The 10,586-nt window shown below is 49.4% G+C and overlaps 1 long non-coding RNA gene across 1 annotated transcript; it reads right to left on the bottom strand.

The window, feature by feature from the left end:
• Window positions 229–7,395, bottom strand: LOC110256489. The gene is made up of 3 exons (XR_002338072.1): window positions 6,874–7,395; window positions 4,120–4,192; window positions 229–3,726 (listed from the first exon to the last, which is right to left on the bottom strand). It is a non-coding gene; the product is annotated as an uncharacterized LOC110256489 (long non-coding RNA).

The raw sequence follows: 10,586 nt of genomic DNA, 5'->3' as shown, positions 1-10,586 counted from the left end.
TCCCCAACCCGACCTTTCCTGCACCCACCCACCCTCTGGAAAGCTTGGCTGGTGACTCCAGAGGCCAGGGCTGGCCCTTGACAGCCACCTTCTGCACCTCCTTTCTTTATTTTTTGTTAAATGTTATACTCCATTTATATTTATTATGAAGTATTGGTATTTTCCTTATATTGTATAATATATCCTTGTAGGTTATTTATTACATATATACAAGGGTTTTTAAATTATTACTCAATGAATTTTATTACATTTATAGGTGTACAACGATCATCACAACCCAGTTTTATCACATTTCCATCCCAAACCCTCAGTGCATCCCCCCAGTCCCCAACCTGTCTCATCAGGAAACCATAGGTTCTTCAAAGTCTGTGAGTCAGTATCTGTTCTGCAGAGAAGCTCATTGTGTCCTTTTTTTAGATCACACATGTAAGTCATAGCATTTGATGTTGGTGTCCCACTGTCTGACTTCATTTAGCATGATAATTTCTGGGTCCATCCATGTTGCTGCAAATGCCGTTATTTCTTTCCTTTTAATGGCTGAGTAATATTCCATTGTGTATATATGTACCACTTCTTCTTGATCCACTCCTCTGTCGATGGGCATTTAGATTATTTCCCTCTCTTGGCTGTTGTATACAGTGCTGCAATGAACACTGGAGTACATGTGTCTATTTAAGCCATGGCTTTCTCTGGATAGATGCCCAGGAGTGGGACTGCTGGATCAAATGGTAATTCTATTTTTAGTTTCCTGAGGAATCTCCATACTGTTTTCCACAGTGGTTGCACCAGTTTATAGTCCCACCAACGGTGTAATGAGGTTTCTTTTTCTTCACACCCAGCACGTACTGTTTGTAGACTTTTTGATGATGGCCCTTCTGGCCGGGGTGAGGTGGTACCTCATTGTGTGTACCTCCTTTCTGCTTCAGGGGCCACAAGTGCAAAGGCCCCCTGGGGCTTCTTTTCCAAAAATTCAGATATAATCTCCATGCCATAAAATTCACCATTGAAACCACTCGAAAATATACAATTCAGTAGTTTTGAGTATAATCACGAAGTCCTGCAGTCATCACCACTAATTGTGACAGCAGTTTCATGACCCCACCCACCCCCCAAACCCCAAAAAAAACCCTGTACCATTCATCAGCTGCCACTCTGGTCTCCCCCTCCATCTGCTGGCCCTGGCACGCACGCACTGCTTTCTCTCTCTGTGGGTTTGGCTATTGTGGATGTTTTGCATTAGAGGAATCACACAATACTTGTGATTGGCTTCTTTCACACACCAGAATATTGTCAAGAGCCACCCATGTTGCTGTGAGCCAATGCCTCATTTCTTTCCGGGGCTGCTGGATAACCTGCCTCGAAAAGGCCAGAGCACGTGGTGTTTATTCATCAGCTGATGGGCAGCTGTGGCTTTTAAGCCACCAAGCTCCTCCTCCCCAAGATTCTGTTGTCTGCTCTTGGAATCCTCCAGTAGACATGGTGCCATATGCCCATCATCTTTTTTTTGTTTGTTTTTCTGCACAAATATCCAAAGGATACCTGGGTTGGAATATTTGAGTCACAGCGCCTGGCTCTGCCACAGATCGGAGGTCTCCATGGTCCCTGGCACCCCTCTGCCTCAGTTCCCTCCTCCGTCAAATGAAGGAATTGAAGCACATGTCCTTAGCATCTCTTCCGGCGCTAACATTTTAAGATATTTTAGCAAAGCCATTAGCATATTGCCGTTTGAAAAAAGGTAGAGAAAAGCAAGCTGCTGACTGTAATGATTAACCGCATCCATAACAGAAAATGCTTTTTAAATAATAACCTGGGTCAAGCCACCGAAGGCGTTTGTAACAGGTTTCCAAATGGCAGAAAATTACTGTGAGTGACAGGGACGGAAGGACAGGTCAAATTAAAACGACAATATATAACAGGAATAGGGAGTTCCCGTTGTGGTGCAGTGGAAACGAATCTGACGAGGAACCATGACGTTGAGGGTTCGCTCCCTGGCCTCGCTCAGTGGGTTAAGGATCTGGCATTGCTATGACTGTGGTGTAGGCTGGCAGCTACAGCTCTGACTCGGCCCCTAGCCTGGGAGCCTCCATATGCCAAGGGTGTGGGCGTAAAAATACAAATACACACACACACACACACACATACACAGAAATAAATATTAAGTGTAGTATTTAGCTCCAAACCTCAACAGAACAGCTACCAGCTGGGAGAAAGGAGGCCAAACAGTGCCCATTTTACAAAGGGCGTGTTTAGTTAACTCTAAATCTTATTACGAGACACCATGCGGTTGAGCTGTCCAAAAGGCCAGGTCATATTAATAGGAGTACAGTGGCTGAAACAAGGGAGGTGATACTGGTGAGCCCACCCCTGGTATGGCTGCCACATTCTCAGAGGAAGGCTGTAAGGAAAGGAAGCCTGGAGGAGGCTGACCAGATGGTGGAGCGTTCCAGAACCCTGCTGTATTAGGAAGTCCAGGGCTTTGGTCTGCACAGAGAAGCCAGGGAACACTTCAAACGCATGAAGGAACATCCCAGGACAAAGCCAGTTGACCTGGAGGGTGACTGGAGCCATGATGGTGGATCGCTACCCAGGGCAAGAAAGAATTTGGTTGCAGCAAAAGTCACGGAAATGTGGAGAGACAGACCACCTGCTGAGGGGCATTGCGGTGGAGCACCCACTTATCAGGGGCAGTGGCTGGGGACCATGGCCGGACTTCAAGGATGCTTTTCACGTATGGGATATGGATAGGTGGGTGGGGTCCAGAATCATGGGAGTCCTCTGTCACCAGGAGCTGCCAGTCAGAGAACCGGCTGGCTGCCTGGACTCTGAGTTTAGTCTATTTATGCAAATGCCTTGTTCTTCTTAGTCCCTGAAACTCCCAGAAGTAAATTACCTGCCGAGGCAACTGTGGATTAATCTGAGGCAATCAGCTATCTCCGAGTCTACCCAAGCCCACATTTGCATCAGATAGGGTGATTCATAGCAATTTGAAGTCAACTTTGAAGGCTGGGTTCTTCCTGAAACACCAGCTGGGTTGCCCTTGATGACGGATCAGGCACAGGGCTGGGCTCAGCATGGGATTGGCCAGGCCGGTTGGCGAGGCTGCCTTTTGCACCCTGAGAACTTTGGTTGGAGGGAAGGAAGCCTTGTGGCTGCTTCCTGGTCCCAGGTCTGGAAACCCTATAATGTCACACAGCTGGCCATGTCTCCACCCAAGTTGCCTTGGGCGTCCTTCTGCAGGCAACGCCTGTGGCCCATCAGCAGATGGCCTTGTCATATTGGAGCTGGCCCATGGTGGTCGCAAGGTCTGTGGTCACTTCATACTGACCCCGGTGGATTCCGTGATCCTGGGGCCCGGGTCTGGTTCTGCAGGTGCAAATGTTCCAAAGAGGGGTGCCTTTCTTCTGACACAGAAGTCCTTAAGTTCCAGAGTCACACATGGCCAAGGCGAGGTGACACTCCTTACCCTTTGGGTACCACACTCCCCACGGCATCCCAGATGCAAGTAACAGACACAGCCTGCGTGGGCTTGGGGGACAAGCCCGGCTGCTTTTCCTAAGGCGGGAGGCTGGCTATGGGGCAGATGTGCATTTCAGGAAGCAGAGGACCCCCTGCTGTCGGTTCTGTACAGCCCAGGGCTGCCTCGGCTCTTAGCTGGGACTGACTCAGCCACCTGGAGGCCAGAATCACACATGCCTTCCTGTTTAGCAGACAAGGACGCCTTGAACCCTGGAAACAAAGCAACAGGCATGAGAGGACTCATTAGGCAAACACGGAGAGAACCTAAACGGGTGGCAGCACAAAGATCAGGGAAGCCCAGGCTCTCCTGGGAGCTCCCTGGGATCCTTGAGAGCAAGTGAGACCCGGAGATTTGTGTCTGGCCCGCGTCTGCGAAGTAAACGCTGTCGCAGGCTGTCTGGGGGCGTGGCCGAGATGAGGGGACGGACGGGGCGGATTCAGCTCCATCACCCGTGACCGAGACCTCCTCCGGCCTGGAGCATCTTGCTCAGAGGTGCAGTTCCCGCTAGCTCCGGACACACGGTTCCCAGTTCCTGGCACCGAACTGGCTTTGGGACGCGTCCAGGAACATTCCTGCTCTCCGTGGGCCTGAGTCTTACTTACCATCGAGCAGTGCTGGTCCACAGCAAGCCTGTTCCTTGTTGGTTCCCGGGGACCCGCCCCGCTGCAGGTGGACCTGGGAGGAGAGGTGCTCGCTCTGAAATGTGAACCCTGTGGACGCAGGGCCAACCGCCACCGCCCTGCACGGCACACGTTCTCATCTAAACGGACCTCGGCTGCAGGGTTTGGGAGCGGGAAGTGAGGGGTGATTCTGACAACCTTCCGCTCCCTCCTCAGGAGCCCGACCGCTGCGTCCTCTTCCCTCAACTCTCCCAGAGACAGAGCCCGCGGAAGGGAGGGCAGCAGGCAGGTCCCAGGACCCAGGGGGCTGGCTCGGAACCTCTGCCCCAGACACCCTATCTTCCTGCCTCCACCCCTCCCAGGTCTTCCTCCGCCACTTTCCAGGCTCCGTCCCTGCCCCCACCTTTCTAGTTCCCCTTGCCTTTGCTTTCCTGCTGAGAAAGAGAAAATCCAGGAATCTGGACTCAGACCCACGTTGCCTCCCCTCCTGGGGGATCCATGTGGCCTGTTGCCAATAGGGGGTTACCAGGTCGGAGAGTTTCAGTGCTAAAACCAGGACAGACCCTGGCAAATCAGACGGTTGCATCCCCCCTTATCAGTTACTCCCTTGGGGTCTAGAAGAGTGATTCTTACAGTCTCTTTGGTCCTGGATCTCCTGAGAATCTAAAGGCCATGGGTTTCTCTTCCATAAAACATATAGAGGCCCTTAGACCCCATACCGCACATACATCTTCAGGGATGCTGAGGTCCCCTTCACAATTCAAGGGGGAATTTGGGGACCCAGGGACCTGTTCAGAGGCCCAGAGTAAAGATGCAGCACCGGGGAAGGGGGTTGGGTGCTGTGGCCAATTGTCTGGGCTCTGGGGACAGACAGATCACGTGTCGGGCCAGGCTCTGCCTTGTGAGCTGTGAAACCATATTTAAGTGTCCTAACCTCCCCAAGCCTCCCTCTTGCGTCTGTAAGACTGGAATTAGACCTGCTTCATGGGGGTGGAAAAGACTGTTAATAATACACAAGCAGTGTGGAATCCAGTGTCTGGCACACACGGATTCATGCACGCACCAATCTGTCCAGCACACACTGATTGAGACTTAGAGGTTATCTTACTAAGTAAGCCTGATGGAGAAAGGCCAACAGCGTATGACAGCACTCGTATGTAGAATCTAAAACGTTATACAAATGAACGCAGTTACAAAGCAGAAAGAGACTCACAGACACAGCAAACAAACTTGTAGGTACCCAAGGGGAAAAACTGGAAGGGATAAATTAGGATTTGGGGATTAACAGAGGCACACCGCTATATATAAAATAGACACCAACAAGGACCTACTTTGTAACAGGGACACCTGTGCGAATAGGTTATAGGAATAACCTATAATGGATGAGAATGTAAAAAAAATATTTATATAGTATAGGTGTAATTGAGTCACTTTACTGTACTCCTGAAACTAACATCCCATTGTAAGTCAACTCTATTTCCATAAAAATTTCTAAAAAACATATGGAGCTGCTATGTGCCAAGAACGCTTTGGGGTTAGAGATCCTGCAGGGAACAAGACAAAGTCCTTGCCTTGGACAGCTGACATTCGAGTAGGTTAAGTCTTAATCAATAGTAGATGTTTTGATTCCTCTCATTATTAGCAACAGCTGGATTCAGAACTTAAGCAAATACATCCACTTTTAAGTGTACTCATGGCTGGGAAAAGCCTCCTGCCTACCTTTATTAAAACACCGTAATGGCCTTTTTTCCCCCAATTTAATTTAATTTTTGTTTTATATTGGAGTAGAGTTAATTTACAATGCTATATTAGTTTCAGGTGTACAGCAAAATGATTCAGTCATCCATAGACCTATGTCCATTCTTTTTCAGATTTCTTTTCCCATATAGATTACCACTTAGTGGCCTTCGCACTTTTATATCATATTTTTTTTTTCCTACTGTTATTTGAAAGTAGCCAATCGGAGCCCTCACTGTCACATTTGTAATGAGGAGATTTCACTTCTTTCTTCCCATAGGTTACTTTAGGCCTCCCGTGACCTCTTGCTAAACTGTGATTTGAATCAGCAAACAGTTCTCATTCATCAAGAATTGACAAGGAGACCCACTGGGTCACTGAGGCCCTAAATAAATGCTGTAGGCACCAGCCCACCGACCCAGGCAATTCAGTCTAGGGTCTTAATAATCTGATCATTTTCTGTATTCTGGAAAATGATCAGATTATTTCCTGCTTTTCCTGCTCAGCTGAATGCTGTGGCCCAGAGAACAATTCCCACGGTTCTAATTTCAAGCTTGGCTCCATTTCCTCCAGGAATTCTGGGTGCTCCAGAAGCCAGCAAGGGAGGGGACAGTCCTGCCAGGCACTGGCCAATGTCCTCCTGCAAACGTGGGCAGGCGAGGCTGGCCTGAGGGCAGGATGGCAGCTGGAGAGGGTCTGGCCTGAGGCCCTGGCTCGCCTTTGTTGACGTCGGAGCCTCAGAGCTGGGCTGTTGACGTGTGCTGACTGGGCTGGCTGTTTACTAGATTGTTTTTTAACAGCTGCACTTCCAGTAAGACCTGAGAACACGCCACGACACCCTCATTTACAGCACTGAGCATGTCACTCAGGCAGCGTGTGGGCCAAGAAAGGGAGAGTCCAGGAAAGGTGAGGTTAGCTGGCAGTCAGGAAAGTCACCTGACATGGGGTAAACCAGACGGCTGTGTCAGCGCTGCCCGGGGATGCGCTGGGGGACTGTACCTTGGAGATGGTCCATTCAAGCAGAATTTCTTCTTGAGAAGGTCCACGTTGCCAAGCACCTTGGACTGGTTGTAAGAACTGGCCTGCGGTGGGCTGGCTTCCAGAGTGACACGGGCAGGTCCTTTCTTGTCCCTACCTAGCCTGAAGGCTGTTCAAGTCACTGATGCCTTGGAGGGCAGAGGCACAGCCCAGGGGTGACGTGGGGGCTCCTGGGTTCTCGTCCTCCGTCTTCCTGGCCTTGGGACTGTGCGAAAGGCCTTCCCTTGTGAAGACGCAGGCTTGTCACGTGTTAAGCTGAGTCATTTGTGTCCCTGTCAGCTCTCGGTGCTGTTCTGAGCATTTGTGTGATAAAGCACGCAGAACGCTTAGCAGAGCAGCAGGTGCCTGTGAGCCCTCAGTCCCCAGGAGCCCTTATCAACATCAGCTCCAGTGAAGAGCCTCGTGGAGGACTCGGTGTACACGGAGCACTGAGCGCTGGCCCGGGAGGTTCTGAGGTCCCGTCTGGCTGGAACATTCCATACCTGTGATCTAATTAAAAAAAAAAAAAAAAAAAAAAAAAAAAGCCACTAACTCTCTTTCTTCTTCATGTTGGAAGTTAGCAAAGCTCCATTTCCATGTCACTAAGATTCCACAAACATAGTCACCTTTTATTTATTTATTTATTTATTTATTATTTATTTATTTATTTATTTATTTTAGGGCCGCACCCGAGGCATATGGAGGATCCCAGGCTAGGGGTTGAATCAGAGCTACAGCTGCTGGCCTACGCCACAGCCACAGCAATGCCACATTCGAGCCATGTCTGCAACCTACACCACAGTTCACGGCAACGCTGGATCCTTAACGCACTGAGCGAGGCCAGGGATCGAACCTGCAACCTCATGGTCCCTAGTCAGATTCATTTCCCTTTCGCCACAACGGGAACTCCTAACTCTTTATTTAACACCATCTCCCTAAGGCAAAGGTCAAGCTGTCCATTTGGGAGGAAAGATGAGGACGATGATAATACCAAAAAAATAATATAAACTCCTCTCTTCTAGGCATTATCAGCTTGAAAAGCATTTTCTTTTAAAAAAGTGCTCGTTAATATCTGCAGTTTTTGTTTTGTTTTGTTTTTTGTCTTTTTAGGGCCGCACCTGTGGCGTATGGAAGTTCCCAGGCTAGGGGTTGAATCGGAGCTGCTGGCTTATACCACAGTCACAGCAGCTCAGGATCTGAGCCGCGTCTGTGACCTGTGCTGCAGCTTGAGGCAATGCCAGGTCCTTAACCACTGAGCGAGGCCAGGGATCGAACCTGCAGCCTCGTGAATACTGCTTGGGTTCTTAACCTGCTGAGCTACAGCAAGAACGCCAATGTCTGTGTTTTTTTTTTAATTGAATACTTTAAGTTATTTATTTTTGGCGCACCCGCCGCATGCGGAAGTTCCAGGGCCAGGGATTGAGCCTGGGCCACAGCAGTGGCAAACGGGATCTTTAGTCCAGGAGGCCACCAGGAAATTCCTTGAAAAGCGTTTTCACGTGCTTTGTGTCATTTGGATTCTCCCGACAGCCCTGTGAATGTGAAAGGGACAAGTATTCCCAGGAGTTGCTGGTGAAGAAACAGGCTCAGAGCCACTAACTATAGTAATGTGGATAATCGGGGCAGAGGAGGGGACGAGACAGCATGTCCTTTGCCCCCAAATCCCGCGTCTTTCTACAGCAAAATGGTATGTATAGTGGTTGGCTTTTCTCAACCTGGAAAAAAACACAAAGGGGTTTATGATTTGTCTTTTCCCGTGGTTGCTTGGGAGGCTCTGGACACCCAGTCCAGGTGCACTATTTGGGGGTGTGCCTGTCACCCCCGGCAGGGGACCCACTCCAAGGCTGGGGCTGCCCTTTCCAGGTGCCCTCCTCCAGGAAGCCCTCTGCAGCAGCTGCCTCCCAGGGAGGGGGTCCTGCTTCAGGTGTCAGCATTTCATTCCCTTCGGGGCCAGGCTGGCGGAGTCCTTCAGGAGACAAGAAATCCATGCGGAGGCCAGAGGTGCATCCAACCCAATTCTGCAAGGAGCCAGGGAGCTATCAAGCTCGGCCACTGGAGAAGCGCGATGTGGTTACAAAGGCATCTGTGGCCAAGGGGACCTATAGAACCACCCAGACATTTCTTTTAACTGGAAATGACCAAGCCAGGAACGACAGGGGCAGAGACCACGGGACAGGGATGCGCTGCCGTGAGGCCTTTGCGGAAGCGCCCTGCCACGCCCTCCTGCGCAGATCCAGGACCTGGGAGGGAAGAGACGCAGGGACAAGTTCTATCAGGCGGCAGGGGGCCCTTCCCGGACGCGGTTGGCGTCCTGGACCCGCAGCCTCCGCCTCCTCCTCGCTCACACGTAGCAGCTTATCTTGGGTCTTGCTTTGGCTTAGAAAGCCTTTAATCTCCCAGGATCGTTTTAATGGATCAGCCTCTATTTTTATTCTTGGATGGCAAAGTGAATTGGAGACTCAGCCGCCGACTCCGCTGGACTTGTGGAGGCCTGTCCCCAAGCACTAAATTCCTTGCAGCTTCCAGCAAGTTAGGACAGAGCGGAGAGGCTGAAATGAGAACACCAATAGGGGGGGGGGCTGCTCTTAGCCGCGAGTCTGGTGCATAGTAGGCATGTGGCCTATATTTGCTGAAAACAAACCTTGAGGGGGCCCCTTCATTTGGGTTTTCTTGCCCTGCTGCACAGCATGAGGAACCCACGGCCCCGCCAGGTCGATTTCTGCATTGAGGGGCCCAATGCCTATGATTTTCCCAAAGTGAAATATTTCTGGATGTGGCTAGGCTAGACGCCATGGAACTTTCTAGGCGTCATGCTTTTCTTTCCTGTGTGTGGTCACTCTCCAAAGGGAGCCCTGGAGGATGTAGCTATTCTGTTGAGTTTATGTGTCCTTTTTGCCTTCTTTTAAAATATTTAATGTGTTTATTTTATTGTCTTATTGAAGTGTAGTTGGTTTCTAATGTTATGTTGGTTTATAATGTTGTGTTAACGTCTATAGCTGAATTACAGCAAAGTGATTCAGATAGACAGACAGACAGAATATAAATATAGAATATACAAGAATATACATACATATATGTGTGTATATATATTCTTTTTTCAAATTCTTTTCCCTTATAATTTATTGCAGAATATTGAATAGACTTCCCTGTGCTATACAGTAGGTCGCTGTCAGGCATCTATTTTATACATAGTAGTATCTGTTAATCCCAATCTCCTAATTTATCCCAGCCCCCCCCCCCCCATTTCCCCTTCGGTAACCATAGACTGTTTTCTGTTTTTTTTTTTTTTGTCTTTTTGCTATTTCTTTGGGGCCACTCCCACGGCACATGGAGGTTCCCAGGCGAGGGGTCGAATCGGAGCTGTAGCCACTAGCCTACACCAGAGCCACAGCAACGCAGGATCCGAGCCGCGTCTGCAACCTACACCACAGCTCACGGCAACGCCGGATCGTTAACCCACTGAGCAAGGCCAGGGACCGAACACGCAACCTCATGGTTCCTAGTCGGATTCGTCAACCACTGCACCACGACGGGAACTCCCATAGACTGTTTTCTATGTCAGTCTCTCTCTTTTGTAAATAAATTCCTTTGTATCTTTTTTTAGGTTCCACAAGTGATATCATATGATAGGTATGTCTTTTTCTATTTGCCTTCTTCTTGATGCTTATCAAAATCCATTCTGGACCCTGGAGAAA

This window comes from Sus scrofa, chromosome 13 (genome assembly GCF_000003025.6).
Source record: "Sus scrofa isolate TJ Tabasco breed Duroc chromosome 13, Sscrofa11.1, whole genome shotgun sequence".
Classification (NCBI taxonomy): Eukaryota; Metazoa; Chordata; class Mammalia; order Artiodactyla; family Suidae; genus Sus; species Sus scrofa.
The sequence above is the reverse complement of the archived record's forward strand: the minus strand, read 5'-3'. Positions and strand labels throughout refer to the sequence as shown.